Here is a 20,168-nt window from a genome sequence, read left to right on the forward strand (position 1 = left end):
GGGGCCAGGAAAAGACACAGATAGAAAGAATGACAGCATCCAAGGAGAGAGAGACAAATAAAAAAAAAAAAAAAACAACACACAGACAGACAGACATCTACTCTAGCACCCTGCGCGCATAAAATGGTCCCTGCGGTCTTGCCGGCTCCCCCTCACTCACAGTAAGTAATTTCTTTGTCGGCAATCCTCCCTCGCACCCTTCCTCGAAGCACCTGAACCCCCATTGACCCTTCCATCGCAGTCTGACCCCCTCATCCCTTCCCGCCGTCTGACTGACTCACTTAGTCCCTTGCCGCCCCCCTTCCCTTCCTGCAGTCCCGACAAACCTGCCCACTCCAGCAGTGTCCAAAGCACTCTACACATGCTGCTTCGGGGTCTTCTACTGCCCTGATTTGCTCTGCTGCCTCTCTGATGATGTCATCAGGGACGTGCCAGAGTAAATCAGAGCAGTAGAAGGCCCCGAAGCAGCGTGTGTAGAGTGCTGCGCTGCTTCAGAGAAAGAAATAAAGAAAGACAGACAGACATAGATTCTAGCACCCGTTAATGTAATGGGCTTAAATACTAGGGGCCCACAGAGAGACAGTCAGGGAGGGGGAGAGGGAAAGGGGGCTGCTTTCTAGCACCCGTTAATGTAACGGGCTTTAACACTAGTGGGGAAATAACCCTGTTGTCTAGAATGTCTCACCTATTGCCATTTTCCTATTTTCTGAGGTTGGTGGTTGTTTTTTTTTAGGGGGGTTAATGTGGGAAATGAGAAAAGAGGCAAAGAGGAAGAGGGTTCAGGGTGGAAAAAGGACCTGGCTTCACCAGCTGTACCCCTAAAGCCTGCTGAACAAGGAAACCCAACACAGGAGCTAGCAAACACAGAGACCAGGAGCTTGTCAGGAAACATCCATCTGCCTGCTGGAGATAGAGAATACTGATTGATCAGAGAGCACACCATTCAATAAGTTCAATTCAGTGTTCTTTATCTGCTAGCAGCTGGCCATAACCCAGAAGTCTCTGGATTCGTCTGCTACAGACACAAAGGAAATAAAGCTTTTCTTATCCAATCCACCCCCGGCCACCAAAGGAGACCTCTCTGGCTCTCAAGGCTGGCTGGTTGGCTGCCATCAGGTAAAAAGCACAACTATGGCACACACAGGACTGCTCAAACAGGATACGTGGGGATAAGGAATCCAACCATTTGGGTGTGACACCCCAGGACACAAAAGACTCCTGTGAGCCTCAGCCCCTGTCCAGCACAAAATAGAACACCATCAGCCAGCTTCAAGAGGGAATAAAATCAAAATAACCTCATTTTTTTTCTCCCTAGAGGAATCTGACTTCCAAGATGCCTAAACTCAATACTTGACTGGGACTTCAAAGGCTTAGCAGGTCTACCACTTGATAGCCTGAAAACTTCCGACTCTGGAGACTGCACTGTATGCTTATAGGTGAGCTCAAAAGTCAATCGTTCTCAGTCTCCACCTGCTGATCAGAATGCATAACTTGCGCCAATCTCAGAGGGACGCTATAGAAATCCTATGAAGGAGCTGCTACAGTAATGCATGGCTCTACAATGGTAAGGAAGCATGCAAGTTTGGTATGTATCAAGGAAACTATGAAGAAAATAAGATAGTTTGAAAATTCTTTTTACCAATACTTCTTGGAAAAATAGAAATCTGAAAAAAAAAAAAAAAATTAACAAAAAGTTACAGTAAGGATATGTTAGATTTTATTACTGTATACCTACCAAAAAATATTTCAGCACCTCCAGTTAGAGTCCAGAGAAGTTGAACAACCTTTTCAAATCATCTTTCTTGCACATTTTATTATTTTTTCTTACCGTTCTTATCAGAAGTCAATGAACTACAAAAAAAAGAAAAAAATTAAAAGTTTTCATGACATCATAGAAATAGCAAAAATATAAATAATGCAATTAAATCTTTCAATCTATTGCACAAAAAACACAACCACATTGGACCAGTGGCAATATTATGTATATACATAATATGGACAAACATAATACATAATATACATATTATCTAATATAATAAAATGATAGGCCGCGCATGCACACTAAAAAAACGTGTTCCCTGATCCCATCGCGGAAACACGAGTGCGCATGTGCGAGTTTTACGTCACCTGCTATCCACCTCGCGCCGCCAACGATCTCTGTTCCTCTTGCACCATGGCACGCCACACATGTCCGCCGCCAACCTCGAGCTCCTGAGGGCCGGCGCCGCGAGCTGCCCGGCCGGTGCTGAGGCCCCGCTTCCCGATCTGCACCACGATCGAGAGAGGAACTGCAGCGGCGGCTTTCAACTAAAAAAAACAACCCACAACTGCAGGTCGCCGCTCTCACCCGGCTCTCAGGGTGCGGCTGAGCGCTGGCGGCCGGCGAACCCTAATTGCAGCGGCGGCTTTCAACTAAAAAAAAAACACCAGCTGAAGATAGCAGCTCTCACCTGGCTCTCATAGCAAAATGGACAGGGGAAGAAATGCTGCTGCAGCTGCTGTACAGGGAAGTGGGGAGGGAGGAAAATGCTGCACAGGGAAGTAGGGAGGGGGGAAATGCTGATGCACAAGGAAATGGAGGTGGAGGGAATGCTGATAGGAGCCGCATGTTGGACAGGGGGAGCAGGTAAGGAGTGCTGCTGGACAGGGGGAGCAGGGAAGAGGATCAGGGGGAGAAAAGAAGGAGTGCTGCTGGACAGGGAGAGCAGGGAAGAGGAACAGGGGAGCAGGGAAGAAGTGCTGCTGGACAGGGGGAGCAGGGAAGAGTGACTGGGGAGCAGGGAAGAAGTGCTGCTGGACAGGGGGAGGTAAAAGGAAGGGAGAAGGCCTACTGCTGGACAGGTGGAACAGGCAAGGGGTGATGGTTGACAGCCGAGGATAGAGAGAGACAGAAAGCGGCCAAGGGGAGAGAGAGAGAAAGAAAGAATGAACGACAGACATACATATATTCTAGCACCCGTTAATGTAACAGGCTTAAAGACTAGTGTATATAATATACATATTATGTATATAATATACATATTATGTATATTACCATTCTCATACCCTTCGATCAACCAGAACCCTCCATGACAAACACAATATACCAAAAACTAAAATTAATAGCAACCTGGATGAAAGATCACAAACTGAAATTGAACCCAGATAAAACTAAATTCATCCTCCTAGAAAACAACAAAATACCAACCATAACCAACATTGAAATCAACGCAATCAACTACCCCATACAAGCCATCCTAAAACTGCTAGGAATAATTATCGACAGATGCTGCACCATGCAACCGCAAATCAATAAAACAATACAAAAGTCATTCTCGGTCATGAGAAACTTAAGACAAGTTCAGAAATTCTTCGAGAAAACACAATTCCAGCTCCTAGTTCAATCCCTAATAGGCCTACTTGACTACTGTAACATCCTCTATCTCCCCTGCCCTACAACCATAATAAAACAACTACAAACTATCCAAAACACAGCACTAATAATAATAATTTCTTTTTTTTTTTGAAAATATGTTTATTAAAGGATCAATGCATACGAGAAAATACAAAGTACGACCATACAAGAAAGACATCAGATACAATTATCAAAGGTGCAGGTTAAGGATAAACAAACGTCGATAAATCCACATCATATCATCCCCCATGCAGATCCAATTTTTGAATGAAACCCTCCCCTCCAGCCCCCCCACCCCACCCTATGCACCCATGATCTCTAACCAGCCCTAAAAGGAACTCCAATAATCCAAATAGGTCCTAAATTTCCAGCTCGCAGCTCCCCAACGGTGCTGCCGCTCCCACCCAGCCATCAGAGACATATTAGCCCGCCACTGTTGCACCGATGGCTGCGTGGTACCAATCCAGTGGCGAAGAATTAGTTTCTTTGTGATTCCTAAGGCCACTAAAAGGAAGCGCCTGCCAGAATCGCTAACACCCGCTTCCACCAGGGGACCTGTGACACCCAACAGCAACGTCTTATAAGACCAGTCTATAGATAATCCTATAACTTTCTCCAGCTCTCGAAGCACAAAAATCCACAGGGGCCCTACACGTGAACACTCCAAAAAGTGATGTACCAAGGTGTCCCGACGAGCTGGACAATGGGGGCAGCAGTCATCAGGCCATAGCCCCATCGTTCGTCCCTTACATCTCGTTAAATAAGATTGGTGCAGAATCTGCAGATGTACTTCCCGCAAACTCACATTAGGGGAGGCAGAGGCGCACTCCCGAAAACACAGAACTAATTCATCAGCAGTGACCTGCTCACCCAAAGCTGAGGCCCACTCCGTTGCCATAGCATCAAGAAACCTATCAGACCGCCGTTCCCTCCCCACTTTATACCACTCCGAGAGCGTGTTAAACTCAGATGGGGCTGACAAAAACTGTTGATCCAAGGAAGTGAAGGTGGGCAATCTGCCCTCCGGCGAACGGAGCACCAAACAATAACTACGCATCTGCAGGTACGCAAACATAGACCCTGCGGGCCAACTCCAGCGGTCCCAGCATGCCAGAAAAGAGGGAACCGATCCCGACCCCACTTCAGCAACCTGCCCCACAAAGCGACACCCAGACGTCCGAACTGAGGCAAAAAATGCATGTAACGAACCAGCAGGAAACTTAGGGTTACCCACCAATTCCGTAAAAGGCGAAGGACCCACCGCGCACCCTAAGGAAGACCGCCACCAGCACCAGGCCATTCGTAAGGGTCGAAGCATAGAGGGGCAGGGTGCCGCCCCATGCCACAGGAGGTTAAAAACTGACACCGGAGATGACAGAATGTACCAGAATCCAACCGGGGCAAACCTGGCAGCTCCCGTATATAATTCATGTACCCATCTCAACAAAGCAGCAACATTATAAAGACGCAAATCGGGCAAGTTCACACCTCCGTGCTCGCGCCCCCTAATCAATTTGTTATAGCCAATTTTCACCCGGCAGGAACGCCATATAAAGGATGAAACGATCCCCCTATAGGCCTGCACATCTTTCTGTTTGATCCAGATGGGCACCATTTGTAGTGGATACAGGAGCTTCGGCAAGAGGACCATTTTAATAAGGGCAACGCGTCCCAGGAGCGAAAGGGGAAACTCCATCCACTTCTTACACAGAGCTCGGACTGCATCAAATTTATCAAGTACGTTCTTCCGGTAGACCACCCCCGGATCTGCATGCAGATATATTCCCAGATATTTGAGCGTACCCTTAGACCATTGCAACGGAAAGGAAGGATCCTGCCATAGATTACACGGGGGGCGGACCGCCAGAGCCTCTGACTTATCAAAGTTAATTCTCAACCCAGAAAAGGCTCCAAATCTCTGTATAAGATCTATTAATCGAGGAACCCCCTCTGCAGCATCTCCCAGAAAGATGAGCATGTCATCCGCAAACAAATTAATTTTAAATTCCTGGGAACCCAACCAAATACCACACAAGTCGGTGCTCTGACGGAGCTTAGCCGCAAGAGGCTCTAGAGCCAAGACAAAAAGCATCAGGGAGAGGGGACAGCCCTGGCGCGTCCCCCTCTCGAGTTCAAAAGAAGAGGTAAGCTCCCCATTAATCAGGATTTGGGCCGTAGGATGAGCGTATAATGATCGAATCCCAGACAGAAAGCTCCCCAAAATGCCGAACTGAGGAAGAACCCAAAAAAGATAATCCCACAACACTTTATCGAACGCTTTTTCCGCGTCTAAACTAACTATAAGAGCGTTCTGCTGTCCCGGGTGTTGCCCAACAAGTCCAGGATTCTGAAGCACCGAAAGCGCCCTCAGCACATTAGCAGAGGAATAGCGGCCCGGCACAAAACCTGCCTGATCCGAATGAATTAAATTGGGCAAAACCCGACCCAGGCGAGCCGCCATGATAGCAGCAAACAACTTGATATCTTGATTGAACAGAGAAATAGGTCTATAGGATCCCAGCTGATCTTCCGCTCGACCCGGTTTCGGTAGAACCACAATATTGGCGTGAGTTAGTCTATGTGGAGGCATTTCACCTCTACCAAGAGCCCCACAAAGGGCTTGAAATGGGCCCACCACTCGTACCCCCAACAACTTATAATATTCAGAACCCAATCCGTCAGGCCCAGGGGCTTTAGCCAATTTTAAGGCCCGAATAGCTTGTTGAATTTCCAACCCTCGCACCGGGGCATTTAACACCTCTCGCTGCTCATTTCCCAGGGATGGAAGCTGTAGGTCTTGAAAGAAAGTCATCCTCTGTCCTGTGTCACAGGTCCCCCTGTCATATAGCGCCCTATAGTAGTTAACAAAACTTTGCTGTATTCCAGCTTGGGCAGTTACCTCACCACCATCAGGCGCCTGAATCCTTGAAATAATGCACTTCGGAGCCCGTGAGGTAACCAAAGATGCAAGCAGTTTCCCCGCTTTGTTACCCCAGCGATGGAGGCAATATTTATACAATCTGATATCTCTAAGGGCTCTTTCTGCCAATAAATCATTAATTTGCCTACGTAGGTCAGAATATTGAGATCGGGCTTGCGTAGCACCCGGAGCATGTAAACTCCCACGCAACGCGGCCAGACGCTGTGTTAAGTCCAACAGTGTCTTATCTTGGGCTCTGAGCTTGTGGGTAGTGTACTCAATAATTTTACCACGCAAGACCGCCTTGCTCGCCTCCCAAAACACCACCTCTGATACATCAGAAGCAGGGTTTTCGTTCACAAAGAAATCCCATTGTTGTTCCAGGAAGTCCTTGAACTCATCATCTTCGTACAACGTGGGATTCATACACCAGCTAGTAGTCGACCCCTGGGACCCCGGCCTATCAATGAGCTCCAGCCAAACCAAGTGGTGATCTGACAAAACACCATCTTCAATCACCACTCGTGGAATACCCGCCAGCAGAGAAGGAGCCACCAGCAGGTAGTCCAAGCGACTATGAACATCATGCACGTGAGAGTGAAAAGTGAAGTCAGATTCAGTAGGATGCAGTGTGCGCCAGACATCAATCAGACACAGTTGGTGTAGCACAAAGTTCACCCCCTTGTGATCGCCTCCTTTCAATCGAGGCTTAGGCGGCTTGCAATCAACAAGTGGGTCTGCAGTGATGTTAAAGTCCCCACCTAGTACCAATTGGTATTCAGAAAAGGGCGTCAAAGCCGCTACTAATACAGAAAAAAATCCATGAGAATATACATTAGGTGCATAAAGAGAACAAAACACATATTTCTTCCCCAAGAAAACTCCGGCCCAGATCACATATCGCCCCTCAGGGTCCCGTATCACCTTGTGCATAGTGCAAGGATGCTTTTTATGAAAGAGGAGAGCAACACCTCGTTGTCTGGAGTTATATGAAGCAAAAACTACTTCTCCTACCTAATCCCTCTTCAGTTTAACATGCTCTGCCACGCTGAGGTGAGTCTCCTGAAGCATTAAAACATCTACTTTTAATTTCTTACAGTATTGAAATAATTTGTTGCGCTTCACAGGGGAGTGCAAGCCATCAATGTTGAAGCTGGCAATCTTAACAGAACTCACAATAGCAGTTGATAAGAAGTAAGTCCCCCCAGAGACAACAGATCTGTGGGGCAGCAGCGCCGGCCTCCCAGCCAAACCAGCACGCCACCCACTGAAGTATCAGTACATTCCTGATCAGAGACCCCAGGTGCATCCCACCCCCCCATCCCGCCCCACCAAAACCCCCCCTCCCACCCCAATCTCGTCATCTCTCATCCCCTCAGCCCTACTCCCAGGTCCCCAATGCATCTCAACCATGCTCACACCAAACAATCCCCACACACACAACCAAAACCCCAACACTACCTCCATCCCCTTTCCCTTCTCACACGAACACTCTCGTCCTCCCACCCACCACCCAGCCCCCCGGGTGAAAACTAAAGTGAGAACCCCCACACCAACTCTAGAGGGCTAAAACATCCAAGTATATAGAAAACACATTAAAGCAGTGCAAAGAGAGCTGCATAAACAACAAACTGGCAAATCTCTCAAACAGGCACTCAACAGAATCTCAAACCAAGAGTCCAGCGGCCAGAAGTCCTTGCAGTGCAGGTCCCCTGCTCCCGATGGGTGTCGAGACGGTATGGCTTCCACTAACTCAAGGAGACTGTAGAGACTGGAGTCATGCCACGCAAGAAGGTCACACAGGTGGCAGCAAAACATAGGCCCCCAGCAGCAGTGAGCAGGACAGAATCAGCACCACAGTTCAGGTAGCTAGCAGAGAAGCCAACCCAGGGGAGGTGGGTGGGACGTGAGAATAGCTGCCTGCTGTCCCTGGATAACAACTGTTACGGTAAGTAACATTGCTTTATCCCAGGACAAGCAGGCAGGTATTCTCACTAGTGGGTGACCTCCAAGCTAACCTCAATGGGATGGTGGGAGAGTTGGCAACTTAGGAGAATAAATTTTGTAACACTGTTTGGCCAAACTGTCCATCCCGTCTGGAGAAAGTATCCAGACAATAGTGTGAGATGAAGGTATGTACCGAGGACCAAGTGGCAGCCTTACAAATCTCCTCAATCGGTGTCGATCTGAGGAAGGCTACAGAGGCCGCCATTGCTCTAACCTTATGGGCTGTGACTTTACAGGGAAGGGGTAATCCAGCCTGGGCATAGCAGAAAGAGATGCAAGTCGCCATCCAGTTGGAGATGATACGCTTCGAGACAGGGCGACCCAACTTGTTCGGATCAAAGGAGACGAAAAGTTGAGGAGCAGTTCTGTGTGGTTTGGTGCGATCCAGGTAGAAAGCCAAAGCACGTTTACAATCCAGAGTGTGAAGAGCTGATTCTCCAGGATGAGAATGAGGCTTTGGAAAAAACACAGGATTAACTATGGATTGGTTGAGATGAAATTCAGAGACCACTTTAGGCAGGAATTTCGGATGAGTGCGAAGGACCACCTTGACATGATGGAATACTGTGAAAGCTGGATCCGCCACAAAGGCATGAAGCTCACTGACTCTGCGGGCAGAAGTGAGGGCAACAAGAAAAACTACTTTCCAAGTGAGAAACTTCAACGGAGCCTTGTTGAGAGGCTCAAAAGGAGGTTTCATAAGTTGAGAGAGGACAACATTGAGATCCCAAACCACTGGAGGAGGTTTGAGAGGAGGGTTGACATGAAAAAGTCCTTTCATAAATCTGGAAACCACAGGATGAGCAGAGAGAGGTTTCCCTTGCAGAGGCTGATGGAAAGCCGCAATTGCACTTAGATGGACTCGAATCAATGTAGACTTGAGGCCAGAATGAGAGAGGTGCAGAAGATAGTCCAATACAGAAGATAGGGAGGCTCGTTGAGGCTCCTTACGATTAGAAACACACCAGGGAGAAAATCTAGTCCATTTTTGGGAGTAACATTGTCTAGTAGCAGGCTTCCTGGAAGCCTCCAGCACATCCCTCACTGCTTTGGAAAATTGGAGGGGAGTCACGTTGAGAGGAACCAAGCTGTCAGGTGGAGAGACTGCAGGTTGGGATGGAGCAGAGATCCTTGATGCTGAGTAAACAGTGAAGGAAACACTGGAAGAAGGAATGGCTCCCTGCTGCTGAGTTGAAGTAGAATGGAGTACCAAGGTTGCCTGGGCCACCGAGGGGCTATCAGAATCATGGTGGCATGGTCTGACTTCAGCTTGACCAGAGTCTTTTGAATGAGAGGAAACGGAGGAAACGCATATAGAAAGCGATTCCTCCAGTCCAGAAGAAAAGCATCTGCCTCGAGGCAATGAGGAGTGTAGATCCTGGAGCAGAATTGAGGCAGTTTGAAGTTGTGGGGAGCCGCAAAGAGGTCTATTTGAGGTGTCCCCCACTGAGAGAAGATCTGATGAAGGGGCCTGGAATGGAGGGTCCATTCGTGAGGCTGGAGGAGACGACTTAAGTTGTCCGCCAAGGCATTGTCCTTCCCCTGAATGTAGACAGCTTTGAGGAAGGTGTTGTGACGAATCGCCCAATCCCAGACTCTGAGAGCTTCCTGGCAGAGGGAGGCCGATCCCGTGCCCCCCTGCTTGTTGACATAATACATGGCGACCTGATTGTCCGTGCGAATGAGGACCACCAGGTCGTGAAGCAGATGTTGAAACGCTTGAAGAGCATTGAAAATCGCCCTGAGTTCCAGAAGATTGATATGGCACAGCCGGTCTGCACTGGTCCAGAAGCCTTGAGTGCGAAGACCGTCCAGATGAGCCCCCCCCCCCATGCATAGGTCGAGGAATCGGTCATGAGAACCTTCTGGTGGGGAGGAGTGTGAAACAGCAAACCTCTGGATAGATTTGAAGAGATCATCCACCAACGCAGAGACTGCTGAAGAGCAGGAGTGACCAGGATGTGACGGGTCAAAGGATCTGACACCTGGGTCCATTGAGAAGCCATGGTCCACTGAGGAATCCTGAGGTGAAGTCTGGCAAAAGGAGTCACATGAACTGTAGAGGCCATGTGGCCCAGGAGAACCATCATGTGTCTCGCTGAGATGGACTGGTGAGAAGATACTGACTGGCAGAGATGAAGCAGAGCATCCAGGCGCTGAGGAGGAAGGAATGCTCTGAGTTGAATAGTATCGAGAACTGCCCCGATGAAGGGAAGAGACTGGGTCGGTTGCAGATGAGATTTTGGGAAGTTGATCTCGAACACCATACTCTGCGGGAACCAAATAGTCCTTTGGGTCGCCGAGATGACCCCTGGAGCCGAGGCGGCTTTGATGAGCCAGTCGTCGAGGTAGGGAAACACCTGAAGACCATGGTTCCGGAGTGCAGCAGCCACCACCACCAGACACTTTGTGAAGACTCTGGGAGACGAGGACAGGCCGAATGGAAACACTCGATACTGCAGATGCAGATGTCACATCCGAAATCTGAGGAATTTGCGAGAGGCCGGATGAATGGGAATGTGAGTGTAGGCCTCCTTGAGATCCAGAGAGCATAACCAGTCGTTCTGCTCGAGGAGGGGATAGAGAGAAGCCAGGGTTAGCATGCAAAATCTCTTCCTGACCAGGAACTTGTTGAGCACCCTGAGGTCCAGAATGGGACGCAGGTCGCCCGTCTTCTTCGGAACAATGAAGTACCGGGAGTAAAACCCCCAGTTGTGTTGGTCCACAGGGACCGGCTCAACGGCCCGAAGCCGGAGCAAAGCCTGAGCTTCCTGAAGAAGAAGGGCGGTCTGGGTCAAGTTTGAAGGATCTCTCTTGGAGGATGGTCCGGGGGGACCCGATGGAACTGAAGAAAGTATCCTTCTCCGATGATGGTAAGGACCCAAAGGTCGGTGGTTATAGCCATCCATCGATGATAAAAATGATGGAGGCGACCCCTAATTGGAAAGACAGGGGATAGCAGAACGGTGTTGATTATGCTCCCAACAAGAGAGTCAAAAAGGCTGAGGAGCCTTGGGAACAGCAGAAGGCTGAGGTTTTTGTTGAGACTTCTGCAGCGGTTGTCTCTTCGCTGGTTGCCTCGCAGCAGGAGCCTGCCTGGGAATGTAACGCCGCTGATATATCAAGGGCGGTCGAGAAGGTCAAGACTGAGCAGGTTTAGGCTTGGGACGAAGGATGGATTGGAATGACTTTTCATGGTCCGACAGCTTCTTCGTCATGGTCTCAATAGAGTCATCAAACAAATCCGCACCTGCACAGGGGACGTTGGCCAGTCTGTCCTGGAGGTTCGGGTCCATGTCAATGGTTCGAAGCCATGCCAAGCGACGCATGGCCACGGAACAGGCGGCAGCTCAAATGCATCATATGAGGATTGCATCAATTGAAGCCGCATCTGGGATAGTGAGGCGACGACCTCCTCAAACTCAAAACGAGCTTGAGATTCGATGTAAGGCATAAACTTCCGAAGCACAGGAAGGAAGAACTCCAAGTAGGTGGTAAAATGGAAGGTGTAATTGAGAACTCGGGAAGCCATCATCGAGTTCTGGTAGATGCGCCTCCCGAACTTATCCATGGTCCTGCCCTCACGGCCCGGTGGCACCGAGGCATACACCTGGGACGGATGAGATCGCTTGAGGGACGACTCGACCAACAGTGATTTATGGGAGAGCTGGGAGCCCTTAAACCCCTTATGATGCACCGTGCGGTACCTGGTATCCAGTTTGCCCGGAACGGCAGGAATGGAGTACGGTGTTTCAAAACATCGCATGAAGGTTTGGTCGAGGAGCTTGTGGAGAGGCAGGCGAAGAGACTCAGCAGGAAGATGAGGCAGATGCATGGTATCCAGGTACTCCTTGGAGTATTGAGAACCCGAGTCCAAGGTGATGTCGAGATCATCCACCATCTGCCGTAGAAAAAATGAAAAAGACAGCTGGTCCGCTAAGACAGGACGCTGAGATGGACTTGATGAAGTCGAGGCCTCCTGATCCAAAGAGACATGGGATCTACAAGGAGAGAACGACCTATAGGCATCCTAGAACTCCGGGCCCGGAGGAGGGGAGATATCCGAAGATGAATACCCCAAACGAGGAAGCTTTTTCTGAGGCGAGACTGTAGAATGCCTAGACGAATGCCTAGAAGAATGCCTGGAACGGTGCCCCTCCCCTCGTCTCGAAGGAGATCTGGAACGGCGACGCCCAGATGGCTCTGCAGAGGCCTCCAATGAATAGATGGGGCTGGAGGCCATGGAGCGTAGAGGAGGATGGCCCGACGCCTCTCGAGCAGCATTCCATGGGTCGAGAGATGGTTTGGCATGGAAGGGGCTCCGGAAGAATTCCTCCTGACGACGCCTAGGGCTTCGACTACCCGAAGGCACATCCCAAGTGTCCTCGCCCGGGACGGGGATGGGTTCCAGGGGCGGCATCTCACTAAACGAAGCACGCCTCGATGAACTGGTGGCCAAGCGCCGCTCCTCCTCCCCTAGTAGCGAGAGTGAGCGGCGAGGCGTAGGAGGAGGGGGCGGCTCGCCCCCACGAGGAGGATCTGCATGCCCATGCTGGATTGTGGCAAGCCACTTGGGCCCCACGGTAGTCATTATTTAATGAATTGTGCCTCCATGATCGACCGCAGCGAAGCCAACAAGGGGGGAGCCACACTCGAAGTGGGACCTCCTGTATGATCTTCGCGGTCCCGTGTGGTCGAGTGCTTAGCCTTAGAAGCTTTAGGCACCTTAATAACCACCGGGGGAATGGTCTGAGGAGGTACCTGATCTGAGGAGACCGAAGCAGGCACCGGAGCAGGAGGCGGGGTCGAAGCCTGAACGAAGGAGGCCGGCTTCAAAAGACCCGATGCAGCAGGAGTAGATGACGACTTCGCAGGCAAAGGCGAAGCGCTGGTCGAAGTCGAAGGTTCCTTGGAAGCTTCAATCTTGAACATCGACTCCCACAGGAAACAGCGACGCTTGAAAGAACGTGCTGTTAGAGTGGAACAAGGCCGGCACAATTTCGGAAGATGTTCTGGACCGAGACACTGCAAACAGCGTCGATGCGGGTCCGTCAACGAAATTGCGCGCTGGCACTTGATACACTTCTTAAAACCGGTAATAGGCCGGGACATAGGCCAAAAAAGCTCCGCCACTAGATCGAAGGAGCGGGGCCCCCAGCCACGCGACCGACCCGGTCGATCGTCAGAAAATTTTTTTTTTTTTTTTTTTGTAAAATAATAAAACTACAGAAGAAAACACACGATTAAGAGAAAATAAACTCAAAACCGCGGCACTAGAAGGCAAGAACACGGGTTCACTCAGCGCAGAGTGAAGCAAACTTCTCAGCTCCGCGGAAAAAAAAGAACTGAGGAGACATGCCCAGTGCATCGGGCAGGAAGGCACTCGCGCATGCGTGGTGTGGGCATCTTGAAACTTCTGAAGTTTCTTCAAGCAAGTATGCTTGTGAGACGTCCGCATCGGGGCTCTGTCAGATGACATCACCCACTAGTGAGAATACCTGCCTGCTTGTCCTGGGATAATCATAAAATTCCTCTTTTGCTGTGGACCATTTTTTAGGGGGGATGTAGGCTAGGGTGATCGTTAGGGCTTCGGCTAGTGGTTCCAAGGTTAACTTTAGGGATAGGATTTCTAGGTATGACCACATTACAGAAGCATATCTCAAATCGCATTGGCTTCCGATCCCAGCAAGAATACAATTTAAATTCTACTGTCTACTATTTAAGACTTTATATGGAGACAGTCCAAACTACCTGAATAACCGCCTCATCCACAACACCTCAACCAGACATAGGAAAACTCACACCCCATTCTCATACCCCCCAATTAAGGAGGTCAAATGGAAAAAAACTATATGATGGCCTCCTGGCCACTCAAGCAGCCAAACTAGACAACCAAATCACCAATCTACTGATGGCATCCCTCGACTACAAGACCTTTAGAAAAGAAATAAAGACCATACTCTTCAAGAAAACCCTGAAAAAATAAATAATGCCACAAGTTTCAAACTCCACCTCTCACTAAAGCCAACTACCCTAAACAAACAGCCTTACCCATTTCTTACTCTCTTTGAAAATGACCAATTTTCTTTTTTTTTTTTGTAAGTTCTTGTAATACATCCTGGATAAGTCTTTTGTAATCCGCCTTGAACTGCAAGGTAACGGCGGAATAGAAATCCCTAATGTAATGTAATGTAATGTAATAATACACACAAAGGGGTAGAAAAAGCTCAGAAAAATGGAGTTCAACACCTCTACGGGTGATAAAGCAATAATAGCTCCTACTTCAATTAATTAATCATTGGCATAAAAACCTCCCCTCCAAAATTATTTTGTGTTATTTACTTTCAACAGCCTCGATTTCTCAAAAAGCACAGTTACATACCATAACAGGTGTTATCCGGAGACAGCAGGCAGATATTCTCACATGTGGGTGATGTCATCCACAGAGCTCACAGCACGGACAATAAATAATGCACCGGCACTTTAAGAAATCCAAAGCTTTTAAACTGCCCATTACCGCATGAATACCTTCTTTCCCGATGTGAGCTCGCAGTACCTCGGTTCTGTAAACATTCTAAGCAACCAACTAGGCGAGGTGGGAGGGACATGAGAATATCTGCCTGCTGTCTCTGGATAACACCTGTTACGGTAAGTAATTGTGCTTTATCTTCAATCAAGCAGGCAGCATATTCTCATACGTGGGACTCCCTACCTGAATATAATGAAATGGAGGGAAGAAAATAAGTTCTGTAAAACTGCTTGGCCGAAATATGCATCTTGTCTTGTCCGGTGCAATACTTGGAAAGACTCCCAGGAAAAAGGCTTGGGAGTACTGGTCGACAAGTCAATGAAGCCGTCCGCGCAATATGCAGTGGCGGCGAAAAGGGCAAACAGAATGCTGGGAATGATTAAGAAGGAGATTACGAATAGATTGGAAAAGGTTATCATGTCACTGTACTGAGCCATGGTAAGCCCTCACCTGGAATATTGTGTCCAGCACTGGTTGCTGTACATGAAGGACACAGTACTACTCAAAATGGTCCAGAGAAGAGCGACTAAAATGGTTAAGGGACTGCAGGAGTTGCCGTACAATGAGAGGCTAGAGAAACTGGGCCTCTTCTCCCTTAAAAAGAGGAGAATGAGAGGGGACATGAAACATTCATGATAATAAAGGGAATAGACTTAGTAGATAAAGACAGGTTGTTCACCCTCTCCAAGATAGAGAGAACAAGAGGGCACTCTAAAGTTAAAAGGGGATAGATTCTGTACAAACATAAGGAAGTTCTTCTTCACCCAGAGAGTGGTAAAAACTGGAACGCTCTTCCGGAGGCTGTTATTGGGGAAAACACCCTCCAGGGATTCAAGACAAAGTTAGACAAGTTCCTGCCGAACCAGAAAGTACGCAGGTAAGGCTAGTCTCAGTTAGGGCACTGATCTTTGACCCAAGGGCCTCCTTGTGAGCGGACTGCTGGGCATGATGGACCACTGGTCTAACCCAGCAGCGGTAATTCTTATGTTCTTATGAATGGTCATGAAGTTCTTTCGCCAACCACTTCCCTGCCATCAAGCAAGAGTAAAGAATGTCCTCCTGGACCCATCAAGCGATGGAGGCTTTGGACGCCGCCATACGTTTGAGGCATCCCAGTGTTCTCCCCAGAAATTTTTTCCAGCCGGGTAGCATGAAAAAGTAGCCGGGTGGGGCGGGATGGGGAAATTTGGGGAAAATGAACCCCCTCTTTTACTAAGGTGCTCTAGCATTTTTAGCGCACGCAAACCCCTGCGTTGCATGGGAAAACTAACGCCAGCTCAATGCTTGCGTTAGCATCTAGCGTGCATGGCAATTCCTCCGTGCACTAAGCGCATGCTAAAACCACTATCGTAACTTAGTAAAAGGAGCCATAAATGTGTACTATTTTTATTAGTTAATTATTATTATTATTTTCAAATGCTCAATATGACTTCCTTTTTTAAGGTTTGACACTTGTGCCAGAATATTTTTACTAAATTTAAGAAGTATTTGCCCTCTTTCAAATGGTATAGAGCAGGGGTCTGCAACCTTTAAGACATAAAGAGCCACTTGGACCCGTTTTCGAAAAGAAAAAAAAAACTTGGAGCCGCAAAACCATTATAAAACAAATCTAACACTGCATATATTGTTTCTTATCTTAATGCTATATACAGGATCACTAAATTGAAAATAAAATCATTTTTCCTACCTTTGCTATTTGGTGATTTCATGAGTCTCTGGTTGCACTTTCTTCTTCTGACTGTGCATCCAATCTTTCTTCCTTTCTTTCAGCCTCCTGTATGTTTCCTCTCCTCCAGACCTCATTCTCTCCCCCAACTTTTTCTTTCTGTCTCCCTGTTCCCCCTTCTTTCTGTCTCCGTGCCGTCCCCCAAGCCACTCGGTTTGCTGCCACCGCAATCGGGGAACAGCCCCCAAGCCACCGCCGTCCCAAGCTTTCCCTGCAGAAGTGTTGCGCTGACCAGCATTCCGCTCCCTGACATCAATTCTGACGTAGGAGAGGAAGTTCCGGGCCAACAAGGCATTTCTCCTCATTCCATCCAGCCTGAGCCCCATCTCTCCTTGATCCAGCATTTCCCTTCTGTGTCTGTCAGAATTACCATTCCACCTATTTTCCAGCATCACCCTTCTTTATGTCCATCTCACCTATATCCCTATCTCACCACTTTTTCAGAATCTTCATTTGTCTCTGTCCTTGTCTTTACCCCATGTTCACCATTTGCCCTTTCAATGTCTTTATCTCCCCCCCCACACACTTTTTCAGCATTACTTCTATGTCTCTATTTCACCTCCTCTTCATGTCCCCTCTGTATCTCTATCCTTATTCAGTAGGTCCTGCTTACTCTTTCTCTTCTTTGTGTCACTATCTCCATTTTCAGCTTTCCCCCCCCCCCCTTTTCCTTTGTTACTGCACCCTGTAGCTAGAATCTTTCCACCCTCCCTCCACTCCAGCCCAGCCCAGTATGAAATATTTCCTTTTGTTTCCCTCCCCTCTCTCTTCTGCTCCCTCACCCACGAGTCCTGCATCTGGCCCTCTCCCTTCTACCTGCACCTGGCAACACCCCCCTGCTCCGCGGCTCTCTTCAGCAACTCGTCAGCAGCGGTGATCAAGACAAGCTGCCGACATCGAGGCCTTCCCTCTACGAGTCCCGCCTTTGTGGAAAAAGGAAGTTGAAACAAGCGGGACTCGCAGAGGGTAGGCCCCGACGTCAGAAGCTGCTGCTGAGTTGCCGAAGAGAGCCGCGGAGCAGGGGATGTGGCCGGAAGCAGGTAGAAGGGAGAGGGAGATAGGAAGGCTGTAGATCTCCGGAGCATGACACCGACCCCGGCCAGGATGATTTCTTTTTCAGGCACCTTACAAGTCCAGCGTCGCGGCGGGAAATAGCCATGCTGAGCAGTGAGCTCAGCACTACACAGATGAAAGCCTTGCTTGCTGATTGGTCCGGCGGCACGGCGGGGCGGGGCCGCCGGACCAATCAGCAAGCAAGGCTTTCATCTGTGTATGTGCTGAGCTCACTGCTCAGCATGGCTATTTCCCGCCGCGACGCCGGACTTAAGCTGCATGCCTGCGTGACACACTACCGGAGCCGCAGCAAAGGTGGAAAAGAGCCGCATGCGGCTCTGGAGCCGCAGGTTGCCGACCCCCGGTATAGAGGTTAAAAAAAGGGAAAGGCGTTAATGAAGTCATTAGATTCAATCTAGCCATTTATTTCTGCATGAATTTAAACAACTAAAAAAAAAAAAAGATAAATATAGCTCATTCAGTCATACAAGAAATGGCTCTACAGCAGGGGTGCCCACACTTTTTGTGTTTGCGAGCTACTTTTAAAATGACCAAGTCAAAATGATCTACTAACAATAAAAAATTTTTAAAAACAAAGCACACTGTACGCAGAGAAAATGTTAATTATCATTTATATTCCGCGGGTTTTCAAAGAGGTCAAGGCAGACGATTCTATGCAATGTCACCTCAGGAACAACTATACAAAAATAGACAAATATACCCCCTCCCTTTTTACTAAATCGCAATAGCGGTTTTTAGAGCAGGGAGATGCACTGAATGCCTTGCGCTGCTCTCGATGCTCATAGGCTCCCTGCGCTAAAAACCGCTATTGCAGTTTAGTAAAAGGGGGCCATAGTGCAAAATATGGACAGCAGATATAAGTTCTCAAAACAGACACATTTTGATCACTAAACTGAAAATAAAATTTTTCCTACCTTTTTGTCTGGTGATTTCATGAGTCTCTGCACTTCCTTCTTCTGACTATAAATCCAATATTTTTTTCTTTCTGCCCCTCCCCTTTTCTTTTTGTCTCTCTTTCTTTCTCTTTCCCCCTGCCCCCCCCCCAAGCCATCACGCCAATTTCTTCACTTCTCCGATTCTTTCCCTACCCCCTAAGCCACCATGCCGATTTCTCCCTGCTTCCACGAGCCAGGCCAGGAATGTACAAGCGCCGGACTCACAAGACTTCACCTCTGATGTCAATTCTTACGTCGGAGAGGAAGTTCCAGGCCAGCCAGGCAGCAATTGGCTGGCCCAGAACTTCCTCTCTGACATCAGGGAGGCAGGAAGAAAAAGATTGCCAAGGCAACGCGATCGACTCACATTGCCTTTGCGATCTACTGGTCGATCGCGCTCGACCATTTGGGCACCCCTGCTGTTATGGTATCCTGTCCTGACCTGAGGAAAGGGGTTTAGTCCCCAAGAAACTGCCTTATTTCCATTTCCTATTTATAAACTTTAATCAATAGATACAATACTACTTGATTCTACGTAAAGCAACAAAAAAATTTTTTTCTACCTTTTGTCGTTCTGCTTTAATCATCTTGTCTTCACTCTTCTTTCTAGCCAGCATCTGTCCGCTGTCTTCCATGCAGCATCAGCCCCTTCCATCCACTGTCCGCCCTCTCCCCGTTCCATATGGCATCTTCCCTCTTTTTATGCTCCTTCAATAAACTGTCTATCCTGTGCCCCTTCTCGTCTCCTTTGTACATGATTGATTTCAGCTCTGCCACCTCTCCATTTTTCTCTCTCTGTCACCACCCCGTCCCCTATGCTCTGGCATCTCTCTCTTCTCCTTTGTTTCCTTCGCACCCCACTGTCTGGTATCTTCCCTTCCCCGATTCTCTGGCATCTCACTCCTTTCCTTTTCTTCCATCTCTCTCTCCCCCTCCATGCTCTGACATCTCCTCCCTAACCCTTTCCCCCTTCCTTTTCCCTTGGTCTGGCATACTTTCCTCCTTCCCTCCAATCCCTGGCATCTCGTTTCATTCCCTCCCTCATTTTCTTACTCCCTCCAGTTGAGTGTAGTAAGTCTCACCTCCTCTGCTCCCTTTCCTCCTTCTGTCACCCAAGGCCTGGCGTCATGAACTTCTTCAGGCAGCAGCATTCACAATTCGCTGCTGTTGCCAGCTTCGGTCCTTCTTTTCTGTCGGGTCCTGCCTTCATGGAAAAGGAAGTAGGCAGGACCCGGCAGAGAGGAAGGCCTGAAGCTGGCAACAGCAGTGAATTGTAAATACTGTTGCTAGCCGAAGAAGTTCATGACGCCAGGCCGAGCACCCGGGGCAGACTGCTACTCTCCCCCCCCCCCACGACCCTCCTATCTCTCCCTCCCTCCCATCACGAGACTCTAAACAGCACTGCTCTACTCTAAGCAGGCTGCTTCAGGGTTTTCTCCTACCGTGATTCCCTCTGGCACGTCAATGATGAGGGAAGGAGGGAGAGATAGGAGGGTCGGATCGGGTTGGGGGCGCCCGGGATGATGATGAGGCTGCTGCTGCTGCTGCCAGCGAATCCAGCAAGGGTGAGGCCCCAAAACACA

General features: G+C 48.8%; 1 protein-coding gene across 3 annotated transcripts in view; it reads right to left on the reverse strand.

Annotated features, from left to right (window-relative positions):
- USP37 (ubiquitin specific peptidase 37) overlaps window positions 1–20,168 on the reverse strand; it is a 465,383-nt gene that overhangs the window by 427,505 nt on the left and 17,710 nt on the right. For all 3 annotated transcript variants that reach the window (XM_033944517.1, XM_033944518.1, XM_033944516.1), the window contains exon 2: window positions 1,736–1,851. The gene's annotated coding sequence lies outside the window, so the exon portion shown is untranslated. The remainder of the gene's footprint in view (window positions 1–1,735; window positions 1,852–20,168) is intronic.

This window comes from Geotrypetes seraphini, chromosome 5, assembly GCF_902459505.1.
Source record: "Geotrypetes seraphini chromosome 5, aGeoSer1.1, whole genome shotgun sequence".
NCBI classification, from domain to species: Eukaryota; Metazoa; Chordata; class Amphibia; order Gymnophiona; family Dermophiidae; genus Geotrypetes; species Geotrypetes seraphini.